The sequence below is a fragment of the Leucoraja erinacea genome, chromosome 12, assembly GCF_028641065.1.
Source record: "Leucoraja erinacea ecotype New England chromosome 12, Leri_hhj_1, whole genome shotgun sequence".
NCBI lineage: Eukaryota > Metazoa > Chordata > Chondrichthyes > Rajiformes > Rajidae > Leucoraja > Leucoraja erinaceus.
Genome location: NC_073388.1, coordinates 1,093,688 through 1,113,647, shown reverse-complemented (window position 1 = coordinate 1,113,647; position 19,960 = coordinate 1,093,688). Strand labels below are relative to the sequence as shown.

The 19,960-nt window shown below is 50.1% G+C and overlaps 1 protein-coding gene across 1 annotated transcript in view; it reads right to left on the bottom strand.

Moving 5' to 3' along the window:
* The window catches only part of LOC129701980 (dedicator of cytokinesis protein 11-like), a 221,125-nt gene that overhangs the window by 184,648 nt on the left and 16,517 nt on the right, over nucleotides 1-19,960 (bottom strand).

Below are 19,960 nucleotides of genomic sequence, written 5' to 3'. Positions count from 1 at the left end.
ATAAACTGATAAAATGTAAATAACAGAAAGTGGTTATTAATAATCAGAGTTTTGTTCGAGCCAGGTTTAATAGCCTGATGGCTGTGGGGAAGTAGCTATTCCTGAACCTGGTTGTTGCAGTCTTCAGGCTCCTGTACCTTCTACCTGAAGGTAGCAAGGAGATGCGTGTGTGGCCAGGATGGTGTGGGTCTTAGATGATACTTTAGTTCAATTTCAACTAAAGAAATCTAACCAACATGAAGAAAGCAGACCATTTCTCTAGGTGTCAACTGCTCTACATCGGTGAGACCAAGCGTAGGCTTGGCGATCGTTTCGCCGAACACCTCCGCTCGGTCCGCAATAACCAACCTGATCTCCCGGTGGCCCAGCACTTCAACTCCCCCTCCCATTCCGAATCCGACCTTTCTGTCCTGGGCCTCCTCCAAGGCCAGAGTGAGTCCCACTGTAAATTGCATCTCATATTTCACTTGGGTAGTTTACACCCCAGCGGTATGAACATTGACTTGTCCAATTTCATGTAGTCCCTGCTTTCTCCTTCTTTCCCCTCCCATTCCCAACTCTCCCACACCCCAGTCTCCGCCTCTTCCTTTCTTCTGCCCACCCCCCATCCCCACATCAGTCTGAAGAAGGGTCTCGACCCAAAACGTCGCCTATTCCTTCGCTCCATAGATGCTGCCTCACCCACTGAGTTTCTCCAGCATTTTTGTCAACCTTCGATTTTTCCAGCATCTGCAGTTCCTTCTTAAACACCAGACTGAACGCACTGCCCTAGCTTATATTAGAGTAATACAGCAGGGAAACAGGCCATTCAGCCCATTTCAACCATGACCATTAACATGCCCATCTATACTCAAATTCACTTTATTAGCCAAGTATGTTTTGCAACACACGAGGAATTTAATTTGCCATGCAGTCATACTAATAAAAAGCAACAGAACACACAAACTACATATTAAAATAAACATCCACCACAGTGACTCCTCCACATTCCTCACTGTGATGGAAGGCGATAAAAAGTTGACCCTCTCCCTTCTTTGTCCTCCAGTGGTCGGGGGCCTCCAGACTTCCGTTGACGGGACGATCTTACTCCCGTAGCCAGCGGTGGGCCTCCTCGTCTGGGGCTCAGTTCAGCTCTATGATTTATGAGCGTGGGGGAAGCTCCTTGATGGCATTTGGCACCATGAACCACTCCGCTTGCAAACACTAACACGCTCGACAATTCATCAACCGGACTGTTGTACCCAGAAAGGTCGCCCTCCACAGACGTACATGTTTGTAGGTTCATTGTCTTGGTCTGCGTGCGTGTGTGGGATATTGTGAATGTGCGGGGATCGCTGGTCGGCGCGGACTCAGCAGGCTGAAGAGTCTGTGTTTCCGCGCTGTAAAAGTCACCAGTCGTGGACGGGATCAGTGTGGGCAAACAGCGCCCTGGTAGAACGCATCATTGAGAGCCATCTGACAGAATTATAGGTATGTTTGTTTTATCTTCTGCCCACCCCCCATCCCCACATCAGTCTGAAGAAGGGTCTCGACCCAAAACGTCGCCTATTCCTTCGCTCCATAGATGCTGCCTCACCCACTGAGTTTCTCCAGCATTTTTGTCAACCTTCGATTTTTCCAGCATCTGGGGTGCTGAGGAAGAGGATTTCTTGGAATGTATGCGGGATAGTTATCTAAATCAACATGTAGAGGAACCAACGAGAGAGCAGGCTATTTTAGACTGGGTATTGAGTAATGAGGAAGGGTTAGTTAGCAATCTTGTTGTATGTGCCCCCTTGGGCAAGAGTGACCATAATATGGTTGAGTTCTTCATTAGGATGGAGAGTGACATTGTTAATTCAGAAACAATGGTTCTGAACTTACAGAAAGGTAACTTTGAGGGTATGAAACGTGAATTGGCCAAGATTGACTGGCAATTAATTCTAAAAGGGTTGACGGTGGATATGCAATGGAAGACATTTAAAGACTGCATGGATGAACTACAAAAATTGTTCATCCCAGTTTCTTGCAAAAATAAATCAGGGAAGGTATACATCCATGGATAACAAGGGAAATCAGGAGATAGTATCAAAGCGAAGGATGATGCGTACAAATTAGCCAGAAAAAGCAGCATACCGGAGGACTGGGAGAAATTCAAAGACCAGCAGAGGAGGACAAAGAGCTTAATTAGAAAAGGAAAAATAGATTATGAAAGAAAACTGGCAGGGAACATAAAAACTGACTGCAAAGGTTTTTATAGATATGTGAAAAGAAAGAGATTAGTTAAAACAAATGTAGGTCCCTTGCAGTCAGAAACAGGGGAGTTGATCATGGGGAACAAGGATATGGCGGACCAATTGAATAACTACTTTGGTTCCGTCTTCACTAAGGAAGACATAAATAATTTGCCGGAAATAGCAGGGGACCGCGGGTCAAAGGAGTTGGAGGAATTGAGTGAAATCCAGGTTAGCCGGGAAGTGGTGTTGGGTAAATTGAATGGATTAAAGGCCGATAAATCCCCACGGCCAGATAGGCTGCATCCCAGAGTACTTAAGGAAGTAGCTCCAGAAATAGTGGATGCATTAGTAATAATCTTTCAAAACTCTTTAGATTCTGGAGTAGTTCCTGAAGATTGGCGGGTAGCAAACGTAACCCCACTTTTTAAGAAGGGAGGGAGAGAGAAAATGGGGAATTACAGACCAGTTAGTCTAACATCGGTAGTGGGGAAACTGCTAGAGTCAGTTATTAAAGATGGGATAGCAGCACATTTGGAAAGTGGTGAAATCATTGGACAAAGTCAGCATGGATTTACGAAAGGTAAATCATGTCTGACGAATCTTATAGAATTTTTCGAGGATGTAACTAGTAGCGTGGATAGGGGAGAAACAGTGGATGTGGTGTATCTGGACTTCCAGAAGGCTTTCGACAAGGTCCCACATAAGAAATTAGTATACAAACTTAAAGCACAAGGCATTGGGGGTTCAGTATTGATGTGGATAGAGAACTGGCTGGCAAACAGGAAGCAAAGAGTAGGAGTAAACGGGTCCTTTTCACAATGGCAGGGAGTGACTAGTGGGGTACCCCAAGGCTCAGTACTGGGACCCCAGCTATTTACAATATATATTAAGGATCTGGATGAGGTAATTGCAGGCAATATCTCCGAGTTGTGCGGATGACACTAAGCTGGGGGGCAGTGTTAGCTGTGTGGAGGATGCTAGGAGACTGCAGGGTGATTTGGATAGGCTGGGTGAGTGGGCAAATGTTTGGCAGATGCAGTATAATGTGGATAAATGTGAGGTTATCCATTTTGGTGGCAAAAACAGGAAAGCAGACTATTATCTAAATGGTGGCCGATTGGGAAAGGGGGAGATGCAGCGAGACCTGGGTGTCATGGTACACCAGTCATTGAAGGTAGGCATGCAGGTGCAGCAGGCAGTAAAGAAAGCAAATGGTATGTTAGCTTTCATTGCAAAAGGATTTGAGTATAGGAGCAGGGAGGTTCTACTGCAGTTGTACAGGGTCTTGGTGAGACCACACCTGGAGTATTGCGTACAGTTTTGGTCTCCAAATCTGAGGAAGGACATTATTGCCATAGAGGGAGTGCAGAGACGGTTCACCAGACTGATTCCTGGGATGTCAGGACTGGCTTATGAAGAAAGACTGGATTGACTTGGTTTATACTCTCTAGAATTTAGGAGATTGAGAGGGGATCTTATAGAAACTTACAAAATTCTTAAGGGGTTGGACAGGCTAGATGCGGGAAGATTGTTCCCGATGTTAGGGAAGTCCAGGACAAGGGGTTACAGCTTAAGGATAAAGGGGAAATCCTTTAAAACCGAGATGAGAAGAACTTTTTTCACGCAGAGAGTGGTGAATCTCTGGAACTCTCTGCCACAGAGGGTAGTTGAGGCCACTTCATTGGCTATATTTAAGAGGGAGTTAGATGTGGCCCTTGGGGCTAAGGGGATCAGGGGGTATGGAGAGAAGGCAGGTACGGGATACTGAGTTGGATGATCAGCCATGATCATATTGAATGGCGGTGCAGGCTCGAAGGGCCGAATGGCCTCTACTCCTGCACCTAATTTCTGTGTTTCTATGTTTCTATCTTATTCCTGGGGAGGGGAGATTGCAACCTTCGCGTGGCCCGACCTGCTTCGACGAATGCAATCAACCCGGCGTGCACAATCAAATGAGATCAAATATAACAAGTTGTCCAACTTTAGGCTGTGCACGCCGTACACAAGAAGGTTGATCTTATTCCTGCCCACATTGCTTCAATTCACTCAGTTGTGTTTTTTTTCACCCACGGGGACATTTCCAATCTTGTCAAAGTTAAATCTCTTGCTTCCTCTGGTAAAATGAGTCAGAATTAATGAGTCCAGTGTTTCAAACACACCCAGAACGTGCCCCTTGCAGCGATTAACGCACCAGATTAATCTGGAAAACCATCAGCTCACCAAGTATATACGTTTATAAGTGATAGGAACAGAATAGAAACATAGAAACATAGCCCATTCGGCCCATCCAGTCTACACCACCATTCAATCTTGGCTGATCTATCTCTCTCCTGCCTTCTCCCCAGAAGCTTTGATACCTTTACTGATCAAGAATCCAACTAAGGTAGACAAAAAAGCTGGAGAAACTCAGCGGGACAGGCAGCATCGCTGGAGGAAAGGAATGGGTGATTTCGGGCTGAAACCCTTCTTCAGACTGATTGGGGAGAGGGAGACAAAGACATGGAAGGGCAAGGTGTGAAAACGGCAGATCAAAGGGGACAGATCAAGGAAAATGTAGAAGGGTTCTTTGTTAGCTGAGGGGAAGACTGCAGATGCTGCAATCCTGTGCGGAACACAAACTACTGGAGGAAGTCAGCTGGTCAGGCAGCATCTGTGGAGGAAATGAATTGGCAAAGTTCCTCAAATACTCAGGATTTCAGCAGCTTCTTGCACTCAACATGATTCCCTTTATCCTGTATCTGTACACTGTGGACGGCTGAATAATTAATTCTTTTCACAGACTGGATAGCTCGCAACAAAAGCTTTGCACTGTACCTCAACGCACTGATTGTACTGAAACTGCATTTCATTGTATTTCCGGTGGTGCTGGTGCTAGTTGCCTCCACCTTCAGTCCGGTATCATTTTTTTTTTTGTTATGTCGAAATGTGTTTTTTGTGTTTTTTTAATGTTTATGTGGGAGAAGACATTAAGGGGGTTACTGTCCTTCAGTCTCTTCCTGGAGAGGATGCGACTATTATTCGAGTCACATCCCCCCCCCCCCCCCCAGCGTCCTACCTGGATTGGCGCGGCCTTTCCTGCCGGGACTGACCAGAGCTCCAGCAGCAGCGGCGCAGCGTTAGAAACATCGCGGGGCGTGAGATGAAACCGGGGATCGCCGTTTGGAGTTCCGGAGTGCTGGGCCTACTGCACCGACATCACGGAGCTCCTAACGGGGGCGGCGCTGACCAACATTGCGGAGTCCTGCGACTCCGCCCGGCTCGGCCTGCGGACTCGGGAGCCGCGGACTCCGGTGGGAGGCGGCAGATCGGGAGGTCCGGGCCGCTGAGGATGTTCTCCGTCGGGGTTCGGCGTCGGTGTACGATCATCCCGGCGAGAGGGTCTGCGCATCGGACCACCCGTGGTGGCGACTGCGGGTGCTCGGGAGGCCCCGACCACGGGTGAACATCTGGGAAGATCGGCGGGGAGGCTGGCTGGACTATGGTGCCTTCCTCAACTTTGGTGCCACTTTGGAGCCACTGTGGAGTGTGTTGTGTCTGTGTTTGTGCTTTTCTTTATTTTAATAGGTCTTATTTAGTATTTGTTTATTTATTTATTTATTATGATACTTGACTGTAAGGAACATTTATTTCGTTGTCTCTAATATGAGATAATGATTATAAATTGAATACAATACAAAAGCCAACCAAAGACTTTTCTTTCTCCGCCAGCTCAAGAAGTTCAGAGTGAGGAAACATCTCCTAATCCGTTTTTACACAGCCATCATCCAAAGCATGCTCACTTCATCAATAACAGTCTGGTACAGCAGTTTAGACACTCACTCCCGTAATAAACTACAGCGCATTGTCAACAAAGCATCCAAAATCATCAGCACTCCCCTCCCATCAATAGAATCACTCAATCTCAAACGGACCGTGTCAAGGGTGAAGAAAATCATTTCTGATCCCACCCACCCAGCTCACCACATCTTCCACCTGCTGCCCTCAGGAAGGCGCTACAGCTCACTGCCCGCCAAAACATCACCATTTAAAAACAGTTTCTATCCACATGCAATTCGAATTCTGAACACCCTATGACAACATCACATAGCCACCTCGTGCATGTACTGTATACTGTTTGTTGTTGTGTTTTTATGTTATGTTTGACGGGAATCAGCCTACTGTATAACACCCTGTACTGAACCTGAATTCCACCAGCTTAACTGTGTGGTCATTAAAATAATCTAATCTAATCTAATACAATTCATCCAAAACTTACTTTCAGTTTGCAACAGCACAGGAAGTGAGTCAACAACTTCATTGCGGCTTTGCCTCTCCTCCCCCCCCCATCTGAGGCCTTGCATTGTCACTCAAACCCTGGAGTAGGACTGGGGGAATATACCACACACAGAGGGCAGGGCAGCATGGTGGTGCAGCGGTCGAGTGGCCTTACAGCGCCACAGACACAGGTTCGATCCTGACTGCAGGTGCTGTCGGTACGGTTTGTACCTTCCCCCCGTGACCTGCGTGGGTTTTCTCCGGGTGCTCCGGTTTCCTCCCACACTCCAAAGACGTACGGGTTTGTGGGTTAATTGGGTTCAGGCTTTGTCAAAAAATTGCCAATTGTCCCCACTGTGTAGAACGGTGTTAGTATACAGGGATCGCTGGTCGGCACAGAATGGTGTTAGTGTACAGGGATCGCTGGCCGGCACAGAATGGTGTGTTACAGGGATCGCTGGTCGGCACAGGGATCGCTGGTCGGCACAGAATGGTGTTAGTGTACAGGGATCGCTGGTCGGCACAGAATGGTGTTAGTGTACAGGGATCGCTGGTCGGCACAGAATGGTGTTAGTGTACAGGGATCGCTGGTCGGCACAGAATGGTGTTAGTGTACAGGGATCGCTGGTCGGCACAGAATGGTGTTAGTGTACAGGGATCGCTGGTCGGCACAGAATCAGTAGCTGAAGGGCCTGTTTCCGCGCTGTATCTCTACACTAATCTAGACTAAGAAGGTCAGGATGATCAGAGCACTTCAACGAGTTAGTGCCTTGTTTCAATGCCTTGCATGAAAAGTGTTCAAATTAGCAAGAACCGGACAACTGAGCTAATGTGGTTGGATGTGGGGGAAAGCACCGGGGAAGGAGTTCACTGAAGGGGAAGTACGGACAAGGGGAACTTTTTAGGCAACTTTGCCAGAGCTCCCAGCATGCACTTCACGCACGGGAAACGAGCCCGGATTTAACACAGAGCGCGTGATGGGAGGACGGACAGTGCGGAAGGAGGGAGCGTTGGGGGTCAGGGGTCATGGAGCCTGTGGCCTGAGGTCAGGGGTCGATAGTCCTGGGTGCAGAGGGCAGGGGTCAGGGAGCCTGTGGCCTGAGCTCAGGGGTTGATGGTCCTGGGTGCATAGGGCAGGGGTCACGGAGCCCAGGCACTGAGGTCAGGGGTCGATGGTCCTGGGTGCAGAGGTCAGGGGTCATGGAGCCAAAGGGGTTATGGGGAGAAGGCAGGAGAATGGGGTTAGGAGGGAGAGATAGATCAGCCATGATTGAATGGTGGAGTAGACTTGATGGGCTGAATGGCCTAATTCTGCCCCGATCATTATGTACCGTGGAGGATGGGTCTGAAACAGAGAGCCGCACGTGGACAAGGTGTCGCACGCACACGCGCGCGCGCACACACACACACACTACAGCAGCGGTGTCTCGGACAAAAGGCCGCTATGTGCTGCTCACACAGCAGATATCATGATCCAAGTACATCTTTGCCATCATTGACGATGCACTCGAGTACGGCAAAGCGAAAAGCTGCATCGATTCACCGCACAGCCCGGCTAACTGAAGGACAAACTCATATGATGACAAGCAAAAAGAATAAAAGTCACCCAATGTTGGAAATCAGAAATTAAAAAAACAGATAATGTAGACTATAGACAATAGGTGCAGGAGTAGGCCATTCGGCCCTTCAAGCCAGCACCACCATTCAATGTGGTCATGGCTGATCATCCCCAATCAGTACCCCGTTCCTGCCTTCTCCCCATATCCCCTGACTCCACTATTTTTAAGAGCCCTATCTAGCTCTCTCTTGAAAGTAGATACAAGGAACTGTGGTTTAGTTTAGAGATACAGCACGGAGACAGGCCCTTCGACCCACTGCGCCGACCAGCGATCCCCGCACATTAACACTATCCTACACACACACAAGGGACAGTTTATACTTATACCAAGCCCAATTAACCTACAAATCTGTACGTCTTTGGAGTGTGGCTGAAAAACTGAAGACCTCAGAGAAAACCCACGCAGGTCATGGGGAGAACGTGCAAACTCCGTACAGACAGCGCCCGTAGACAGGATGGATCGCGGGTCTCTGGCGCTGTGAGGCAGCAGTTCAACCCACTGCGCCACCGTGCCGCTCAGTTGCTGGTTTACAAAAAAAGACACAAGGTTCACACTTTCTTCCTGCGCTTTCTCAGGGAAAACATGCAAACTCCACGCAGAAAACAGATATTTCTCAACAAATCAGGTAGCATCTGTGGGGACAGAGATTTAATTAAATTAAATGCGTAGGAAGGAACTGCAGATGCTGGTTTAAACCAGAGATAGACACAAAAAGACGGAGTAACTCAGCGGGACAGGCAGCAACTCTGGAGAGAAGGAATGGGTGACGTTTTAGGTCTGAAGAAGGGTCTCGACCCGAAACGTCACCCATTCCTTCTCTCCAGAAATGCTGCCCGTCCCGCTGAGTTACTCCAGCATTTTGTGTCTCTCTTTACACTGGCACAGTCCTTCTTGATTAGTACGGGTGTCAGAGGTTATGGGGAGAAGGCAGGAGAATGGGGTTAGGACAGAGAGATAGATAGATCAGCCATGATTGAACGGCAGAGTAGAGTTGATGGGCCGAATGGCCTAATTCTGCTCATATTCCTTATAACAGTCCCTGTGAGGGTCAGGAACTACACGTCCACCACAGAGGCTCAACTCATCTTGGTGGGCGGGGGGGGGGGACTGTGGGCCAGATTATTGAGGAGCACGGGTTTGTGCAGTAAGGCTGGCAACTTGCCAATGAAGATGATTTACATCATCAGGCCGGGCTAAAATTAAACTGAATTGATCCCTACCATTCCTGGAAAAGACATAGAAATCATTTCTCCAAAGGCAATCGATGCTGTTAGGCTAAGTGGACTGAGAGTGCAGGGGTGTCAGCATGAGGCTGCAGAAGGTTCCTCCGCACGGCTTTGAGATGACAGTGTCTGTAGTGCCCTGTGGCTCTGAGAGTCTCCACACTCCCAGCCACCTCATCGTGTGTCCTGGGGACTAGGACATCCCCATCTACACCTCACGCTGCCTCGGCAAGGCCAGCAGCATCATCACGGACCAGTCTCATCCCGCTCACCCTTATCACCCCCTCTCCCATCAGGCAAGTGGTACAGAAGTGTGAACACACACACCTCCAGATTCAGGGACAGTTTCTTCCCAGCTGTTATCAGGCAACTGAATCATCCTCTCACCAACTAGAGAGCGGTCCTGACCTCCCATCTACCTATTCGGAGGCCCTGGGACTATCCTTGGTTGGATTTTGCCTTGCTCTAAACGTTATTCTCTTATCATGTGGACGGCTCGATTGTAATCATGTATTGTATATTCACTGACTGGGTTAGCAGGCAACAAAAAGCTTTTCACTGCACCTCGGCACACATGACGATAAACTAAACTGAACTCTAACTCACAGCCTGCGTGGGGCTGCAGGGTCATTAGTGTTGCCAAATGCCACGTATTAGCCGGGACATCCCGTATATTGGGCTAAATTGGTTTGTTCCATACGGGACCGCCCTTGTCCCGTATATGACCGCTACTACTCGGGTCGAGGGGACTGTTGGGTCAGAGCGCATGTGAGTGGGAGTGGGCGTGTGAGTGGGAGTGGGCATGCGAGTGGGAGTGGGCGTGTGTGGGGGATGTGGGAGTGGGCGTGTGCGAGTGGGAGTGGGCGGGTGAGTGGGCATGCGAGTGGGAGTGGGTGTGTGCGGGGTGAGTGGGCGTGTGAGTGGGGCGTGTGAGGGGGAGTGGGGTGTGTGCGGGGGAGTGGGCGTGTGCGGGGGAGTGGGGGCGTGTGCGGGGGAGTGGGCGTGTGCGGGGGAGTGGGCGTGTGCGGGGGAGTGGGCGTGTGCGGGGAGTGGGCGTGTGCGGGGAGTGGGCGTGTGGGGGGAGTGGGAGTGTGCGGGGGAGTGGGCGTGTGCGGGGGAGTGGGCGTGTGCGGGGAGTGGGCGTGTGCGGGGAGTGGGCGTGTGCGGGGGAGTGGGAGTGTGCGGGGGTGGGCGTGTGCGGGGGATGGGGCGTGTGCGGGGGGATGGGGCGTGTGCGGGGGAGTGTGCGTGTGCGGGGGATGGGGAGTGTGCGGGGGAGTGGGCGTGTGTGCGGGGAGGGCGTGTGCGGGGAGTGGGCGTGTGCGGGGGAGTGGGCGTGTGCGTGGGGGGAGTGGGCGTGTGCGGGGGAGTGGGCGTGTGCAGGGGAGTGGGCGTGTGTGGGCGTGTGCGGGGAGTGGGCGTGTGCGGGGGAGTGGGGGCGTGTGTGCGGGGGAGTGGGCGTGTGCGGGGAGTGGGCGTGTGAGTGGGAGTGGGCGTGTGCGGGGGAGTGGGCGTGTGCGGGGGAGTGGGGCGTGGCGGGGGAGGGGCGTGTGCGGGGGAGTGGGCGTGTGAGTGGGCGTGTGCAGGGGAGTGGGCGTGGGAGTGGGCGTGTGCGCGGGGAGTGGGCGTGTGTGTGGGGTGGGTGGGAGCGGGGGAGTGGGCGTGTGCGGGGGAGTGGGCGTGTGCGGGGGAGTGGGCGTGTGAGTGGGCGTGTGCGGGGAGTGGGCGTGTGCGGGGGAGTGGGAGTGTGCGGGGGAGTGGGCGTGTGCGGGGGAGTGTGGCGTGTGAGTGGGGGAGTGGGCGTGTGCGGGGAGTGGGCGTGTGAGTGGGAGTGGGCGTGTGCGGGGGAGTGGGCGTGTGCGAGGCAGTGGGCGTGTGTGGGGGAGTGGGCGTGTGCGGGGGAGTGGGCGCGTGAGCGGGAGTGGGCGTGTGCGGGGGAGTGGGCGTGTGCGGGGAGTGGGCGTGTGCGTGGGAGTGGGCGTGTGCGGGGGAGTGGGCGTGTGCGCGGGGAGTGGGCGTGTGTGGGGGGAGTGGGCGTGTGCGGGGGAGTGGGCGTGTGAGCGGGAGTGGGCGTGTGCGGGGGAGTGGGCGTGTGCGGGGGAGTGGGCGTGTGCGGGGAGTGGGAACAGACTGTGCGTGGGACATGGGTCACAGAGAGGCCATGTGACGGAGCGCTCAGCTGTGGCCGTGTGACGGAGCGTTCAGCAGTGGGCGGGTGGCCGAGCTTCCTCTCGCTGTCTCATGGCAACACACCCACAGGAAACCGGTAACCACGAGCCGTGGCGAGGAGTGTGTCACCCCAGCCCGTGCACCTCATTGGTGTGAGGACATCGCGCGAGCACGCTGAGCCCTGCAACACAGCTACATCAACCACCCCCAACCGCCCAGCTTGCAACAGGAAGCTTGCTGCTCTAGCTCTGCAGGCCCTGGCTCTGGAGCTGACTAACTACATTGGCATTACAAACATGACAAGAGGTAGTCACTTCAGATTACACACACCCATCAATTCTCTAATTGTGGACACAGGAGGAACTATAGATGCTGGAATCTTTAGACTTTGCTTTAGACTTTAGAGATACAGCACGGAAACAGGCCCTTCAGCCCACCTAGTCCACACTGACCAGCAATCACCCGTACACTGGCACTACCCTACACACTTTACAATTTCACCAAAGACAATTAACCTACAAAGCTGCACGTCTTTGTAGTGTGGGAGGAAACCGGAGCTCCCGGAGAAACCCACGCAGGTCACGGGGAGAACGTGCAAACTCCATACAGACAGCACCTGTAGTCAGGATGGAACCCGGGTCCCTGGCGCTGTGAGGCAGCAACTCTACCGCTGCGCCACCGTGCTGCCCCTTGAGTAAAACACAACGCGTTGGAGGAACTCAACGGTCAAGCAGCATCCATGGAGGGAACGGAATCGGGATCGTTCTGCAAACTGCTGGATTTCAGACTCCACATTTCTGGAGTTGTACATCTTTGCTAAGAGCTACAAGTTTATGTTTGTTGTCAGGTGTACTGAGGCACAGAGCAATGCTTTGTCTTGCATGGTATCTAATCAGATTGGATAATACTACACACAAATACAATGGAGTCCATACTTTCCCCAACGTTAAGAACAATATCTTCCTCTGTGTGTAAAGCGTTTGATGGCCTGACCTCCACCATCTTCTGTGGGACAACACCTCCAGGGTCACCATTCACTTGGTGAAGACATTGCTCTTCTGGTGTATAAATGACAAACCAGCACCCGTCATAGGCTGGTGCAGGTCGGCGAAAATGTTCAACATGTTGAAAATCCAGCGGTGATCAGAAAGATGCTACGACTCTTTGGGCGACTGAGGAGACGACTCATGACCGTACAGGCAACATGTCGCGGGGTGAAGCCTGTACGGTTGTGAGTAGTCGCCCTCCGAGTCGTACCTTGTTCTGGTCACCGCTGGATTTTCAACACGTTGAACATTTTTGGCGATCAGTAACGACCTATGACGGGTGCCGGCAGTCGCCAAAAAAGTCACGTAAGTGGGACAGGCCCTTAACTTCGCTGGCACCAGGATTCGTACCACACTGTACCCATTGCAGTTTGCCTGAGAGGATGTCAGCGTATACTCTCCGTCAGGCTGGACTGGAAGCAGTTGGGGCGATGATAAGGAGGAAGAGGGATTCAGGGCCTCCCGTGGCGGGGGGGAATATCTGGATCCCCCTCGACACACGGAGGACTCAAGGACAGCGAGCAGCTCCAGCCAAATCTACAGCGGACCTGGCCTTTGCCAGTTGGCCCTCGCCGGTGGCTACTCAGCCAAAATAAAGTCCAAAGATATGAAATTAAATCAACTTAACAACACTGAGGAATAACCCCTTCCCAACAAGGCCACAGAGATTCACTAATGCAGAAGATGCATTCGATTATCAGAATCCCACCGATCTTCGGATGTGCTTTTGTGTTATAAAATTCAGGTGCTGTCTGTGTGGAGTTTGCACGTTCTCCCTGCGACCGTGTGCGTTTCCTCCGGTTTCCTCCCACATTCCAAAGACGTGCGGGTTTGTAGGTTAATCGGCCCTCTGTAAATTCCCCCCTAGTGTGCAGGGAGTGGATGAGGAAGTGGGATAACAGGGAACTAGTGTGTACGGGTGATCAATGGTGGACACGGGCTCGGTGGGCCGAAGGGCCGGTTTCAGTGCTGTCATTTTTAATCAATCAAAAAATGACAGTGTGAAAAAGCGTGGTAACTGGGCTTCAGATACGTTCACTGAGCATGTTATTTTGATCAGAACTGACAACTATGAATCTTCTTGGATCTGCATGAAAGGGTTTCAACATGTTGTAGCCTCTGAAATCAAATCACCGCACCCACATCTGCTGAGGTATCTGACTACAGTCACCAGTTGACACACAATGTGTAACTGAGTTCAAGCCAGCAGCTGTGTTATATCTGGACTTTCAGAAGGCTTTCGACAAGGTCCCACATAAGAGATTAGTATACAAACTTAAAGCACACGGTATTGGGGGTTCAGTATTGATGTGGATAGAGAACTGGCTGGCAGACAGGAAGCAAAGAGTAGGAGTAAACGGGTCCTTTTCACAATGGCAGGCAGTGACTAGTGGGGTACCGCAAGGCTCAGTGCTGGGACCCCAGCTATTTACAATATATATTAATGATTTGGACAAGGGAATTGAATGCAACATCTCCAAGTTTGCAGATGAAACGAAGCTGGGGGGGCAGTGTTAACTGTGAGGAGGATGCTAGGAGGCTGCAAGGTGACTTGGATAGGCTGGGTGAGTGGGCAAATGCATGGCAGATGCAGTATAATGTGGATAAATGTGAGGTTATCCACTTTGGTAGCAAAAACAGGAAAGTAGATTTATCTGAATGGTGGCCGATTAGGAAAGGGGGAGATGCAACAAGACCTGGGTGTCATGGTACACCAGTCATTAAAATTAGGCATGCAGGCGCAGCAGGCAGTGAAGAAAACAAATGGTATGTTAGCATTCATAGCAAAAGGATTTGAGTATAGGAGCAGGGAGGTTCTACTGCAGTTGAGACCACACCTGGTGTATTGTGTACAGTTTTGGTCTCCTAATCTGAGGAAAGACATTCTTGCCATAGAATATGACAGAGAAGGTTCACCAGACTGATTCCTGGGATGTCAGGACTTTCATATAAAGAAAGACTGGATGGGCTCGGCTTGTACTCCCTAGAATTTAGAATTGAGGGGGGACCTTATAGAAACTTACAAAATTCTTAAGGGGTTGGACAGGCTAGATGCAGGAAGATTGTTCCCGATGTTGGGGAAGTCCAGAACAAGGGGTCACAGTTTAAGGATAAAGGGAAAATCTTTTGGGACCGAGATGAGAAAAACATTTTTTGAATCTCTGGAATTCTCTGCCACAGAAGGTAGTTGAGGCCAGTTCATTGGCTATATTTAAGAGTGTTAGATGTGGCCCTTGTGGCTAAAGGGATCAGGGGGTATGGAGAGAAGACAGGTACAGGATACCGAGTTGGATGATCAGCCTTGATCATATTGAATGGCGGTGCAGGCTCGAAGGGCCAAATGGCCTACTCCTGCACCTATTTTCCATGTTTCTATATCAGGATGGCTAGGATTGAAGTTCACCCACCCAAGAGATCCCTGCTCGAATGAGAGAAGCAGCTCGTTTCAGTGAAACCTCAAGGTTTGCGTAAAAGGATGAGAGGGTATCTTATTGAAACATACAAGATTATTAAGGGTTTGGACACGCTAGAGGCAGGAAACATGTTCCCGATGTTGGGGGAGTCCAGAACCAGGGGCCATGGTTTAAGAATAAGGGGTAAGTCATTTAGAACGGAGACGAGGAAACACTTTTTCTCAGAGAGTGGTGACTCTGTGGAATTCTCTGCCTCAGAGGGCGGTGGAGGCCGGTTCTCTGGATGCTTTCAAGAGAGAGCTAGATAGGGCTCTTAACGATAGTGGAGCCAGGGGATATGGGGAGAAGGCAGGAACGGGGTACAGATTGGGGATGATCAGCCATGATCACATTGAATGGCGGTGCTGGCTCGAAGGGCCGAATGGCCTACTCCTGCACCTATTGTCTATTGTCTAAGAGTCAAAAGTCAAGAGGGTTTCATTCTCCAATGCAGCAGAACAATTCATTTCATGCTTGTTGCAGCCCAACAGACCCATAAACGTCACAAATCAACCTTCGATAATCTGTGGAAAACAACCCTTCACTGAGAGTAGTCTACGTAGAGTTCAGCGATGGTGGAGCTGTGCCAGATACACTGATCAACGTGGACTACAGAACTGCATTTTGTTTTTAGTTGTTCATTGAAGGATACATTATAGTAACAGGCCCTTTGGCCCACCGAGTCCGCACTGACCATGCTATCCCACTTTCCCATCCTCTCTCTACAAACTAGGGGCAACTTAGAGGCCAATTAACCTACAAGCCCACGTGTCTTTAGGGTGTGGGACAAAACCTGGTATTAAACCCACACAGTCAGGGGGAGAACATGCAAACTCCACACAGACAACATCCAAGGTCAGGATTAAACTGGGGTCTCTGGCGCTGAGGTAGCAGCTCTACCTGTGCCGAGTTATAAATGAAGGAGGATATTTCAGTGGAAGAGAGTGGAGAGATCATGTGGACAAGTTTACATTGTAAAGCCAGGCCGTGTGATGAATGTAAGTCGGCGAGCACAGGGTGGATAGTGGGCAGACGCTGGCTTTGGTGGTGGTCTGATGGTTGGGGAGGGGGATGGATGGGCTCAGATGGGTCTTCAGCCCCCTCCCATTTTCCAAGAGAGCTTTGAGAATCCATTAGAACCCTTGGCTCAAGAAAAGTGAAGTCAGGGTCACAGATATTTTTAAGGCACAGAATAACAAATTCTTGATTGGTACAGGTGTCAGGGGAGATGACTGGTCATTGGGGTTGGGATGGAAAAATAGATCAACCATGGAGTCATGGAACCATGTGGACAAGCTTTTCCCTTTGAGAATAGGGAAGATTCAAACAACAGGACATGACTTCAGAATTAAGGGACAGAAGTTTAGGGGTAACATGAGGGGGAACTTCTTTACTCAGAGAGTGGTAGCGGTGTGGAATGAGCTTCCAGTGGAAGTGGTGGAGGCAGGTTCGTTGGTATCGTTTAAAAAAAATTAAAACTGGCTCGGACAAAACTCTGATTATTAATAACCCATTATCTGTTATTTGCACTTTATCAGTTTATTTATTCATGTGTGTATATATTTATATAATGGTATATGGACACACTGATCTGTTCTGTAGTAAATGCCTACTATGTTCTGTTGTGCTGAAGCAAAGCAAGAATGTCATTGTCCTATACAGGGACGCATGACAATAAACTTTCTTGAATCTTGAATCACACAACAGAGAAACAGGCCCTTCGGCCCAACATGTCCATGCCGAAGGTTACACAGAAAAGCTGGAGAAACTCAGCGGGTGCAGCAGCATCTATGGAGCGAAGGAAATAGGCAACGTTTCGGGCCGAAACCCTTCTTCAGACTGATCGGCGGTCCATGCCGACCTAGTTAAACACTATGTAGTGTAGGCATCTTCTCCTAGTTGAATAATATATATTGTGGGGTGGTGGGGGAACAAGGAAGAGTGAAGAATATTTAACTCCAATGCCCCGCTCACACCCACACATTTTTCTCAGCGTGGATCTGCCTCATTCTGTCTCTTCACAAACAAGCATCATCTTGACCTCACCCATCCCTCTGTGCCAGCGAGCCCACACTACTCCTGGATAAACACCGCCTAAATATTAACATTCTTTCCTTGTTTTGAAAGTCATTCAGGAGCAGATCCTCGACTCCGTAATCTCTCCCACTCCGTGGCTGGCAGCTGCGTCTCTTGTGCTTGCAAACACTAAGCTCCAGAAATCCCTCCCTAAGCCCTTACATGTTTATTAATACATCCCAGAAGGCCAGAGCTCATTCGGCCCATCGAACCCATGCTGACCCCATTGCACCAAAACAAGGGTTTCTGCTCGAAACTTTGCCTATTTCCTTCACTCCATAGATGCTGCCGCACCCGCTGAGTTTCTCCAGCACTTTTGTCTACCTTCGATTTTCCAGCATCTGCAGTTCTTTCTTGAGCAACAAAACAATTCCCCCCCCTCCTCGCTCCAGCCCTTTGATGTTGGAGGCAAAAGATTCATTGTTCTACTGGCTAAATGGTGGCACGGTGGCGCAGCGGTAGAGTTGCTGCCTTATGGTGCCAGGGACCCGGGTTCGATCCTGACTACTGGTGCTGTCTGTACAGAATTTGTACGTTCTTCCCATGACCGCATGGGTTTTCTCCGAGATCTTGGTTTCCCTCCCACACTCCAAAGACAATAGGTCAATTGGTATAAAATGTAAAATTGTCCCGTGTGTGTGTGTGTGTGTGTGTGTGTGTGTGTGTGTGTGTGTGTGTGTGTGTGTGTGTGTGTGTGTGTGTGTGTGTGTGTGTGTGTGTGTGTGTGTGCTGGATAGTTAATGTGCAGGCATCGCTGCTCGGAGCGAACTAGATGGGCCGAAGGGCCCCTCTCCGCGCAGTATCTCTAAACGAATCTAAAAGTGGCCAGAGGTAAATTTTAACAAGATTTTGGTCAGCTGTATTTCCATCTCCATTATCTGCTGTGATTAATTCATGTTGATAGCTCTCCTGAGAAAGGTTTTCCCCATTTTGCCAGGTTGTAGATGGAAGCTGTTGCCCTTCATGTGTTTTTCCATTTTATTTATTTGGCACCAATCCCAATACATTTGTCAATGCCACAACCCAACAAAATGTACAGCAGGAGAAAGCTGCCAAATGCTCTTGGGACTGCCGGCACTTGGTCAAGGAAGGATGTTTTAGGGAGGGGCAGGAGAATGTGAGCTATCCGCTCCAGTCTGCTCCACATTTCACCAAGACCCATAGAAACGTAGACAATAGGTGCAGGAGTAGGCCATTCAGCCCTTCGAGCCAGCATTGCCATTCAATATGATCATGGCTGATCATCCAAAATCAGTATCCCGTTCCTGCTTTCTCCCCACAAGGCTTGATTTCATTAGCCCCAAGAGCTAAATCTAACTCTCTCGTGAAAACATCCAGTGAATTGGCCTCCACTGCCTTGTGTGGCAGAGAATTCCACAGATCCACAACTCTCTGGGTGAAAACGTTTGGCCTCATCTCACAGCTGATCTGATCATTGACTCAACTCCAATGTTCCTGTAGCTCAGATAAACACAAAATGCTGGAGTAACTCAGCGTGGCAGGCAGCATTTCTGGAGAGAAGGAATGGGTGATGTCTCGGGTCGAGACCCTACTGACCCGAAACGTCATCCATTCGTTCTCTCCAGAGACGCTGCCTGTCCCGCAGAGTTACTCCAGCATTTTGTGTCTATCTTCGGTTTAAACCAGCATCTGCAGTTCCTTCCTGCACATTCCTGTAGATCTCAGCGTCTCTTGTTTCCCCTTCAGCCCAAATCTCTGTCCATCTCCCCAGGTCATCCCAGGTGAAGCCCACATCACTCAGAGAGAAGGAACCCCTCATGTCAGCCTCAAGTACCCGGCTACGTGTTGAGACCGAGTTCCCAATGTCCAGACTCTCCACCTGGGAAATTACTCCCACAACATCTATACGAGTCTGACAAGGAGATGGAAGATGGGACAGAGCCTGCAGTTTATGAAGCAGAGTTACAGAGGCCTTGACACTACCTGGTTAGTTTATGTAAGGAACACGCCTCAACATGAAGGTAGTTGTGGGCATTAGTCACTGGGAATGAATTCTCATCAACAGATCTCGTGCTCTGATTGAAGTGAAAGTGGAAGTCTTGCTCGCTTCTGTTAACCCAATGAAAACTGCGTTGAATTGGTGGTAAGGAAGGCAATCGCAATGCTAGCAGTTATTTTGAGAGGACTAGAATACAAAAACAGGGATGTAATGCTGAGGCCCCAGAAGGCGCTGCTCACACCACAGTTTAAGGAGCAGTTTTGGGCCCCAGATCTGTGGAAGGGTGACCTGGCTCTGGAGAGGGTCCAGAGGAGGTTTATGAGAATGATTCCTGTAATGAGTGGGTTACCATATGAGTGTTTGACGGCACTGGGCTTGTACTCGCTGGAGTTTAGAAGGATGAGCGGGCACCTCATTAAAACTTACCGAATAGTGAAAGGCTTGGATAGAGTGGATGTGGAGAGGATGTTTCCACTCATGGGAGAGTCTTGAACTAGAGGCCATCGCCACATAATTTTAGGAAGGTGATGAGGAGGAATTTCTTTAGTCCGAGGGTCAAGTCAAGTCACTTTTATTTCTATAGCACATTTAAAAAACAACTCTCGTTGACCAAAGTGTTTACATTGGAGGGTGGTGAATCTGTGGAATTCAGTAGAGGCCAAGTCAAGGGATATTTAAGGCAGGAACAGATAGATTCTTGATTAGCACAGGTGACAGAGGTTATAGGGAGAAGGGAAGAGAATGAGGTTGAGAGGGAGAGATAGATCAGCCATGATTGAATGGTGGTGTAGACTTGATGGGCCGAATGGCCTAATTCTGCTCCTATCACTTGTGAACTTATGAAACTAAAACCACCCTCCCACCTGAGTGAAGGGGAGGAATAAGAGTGGCAACACAAGGGGGGGGGGGGGGGGGGGGGGGGGCAGGTGAGAATTTACCATGGT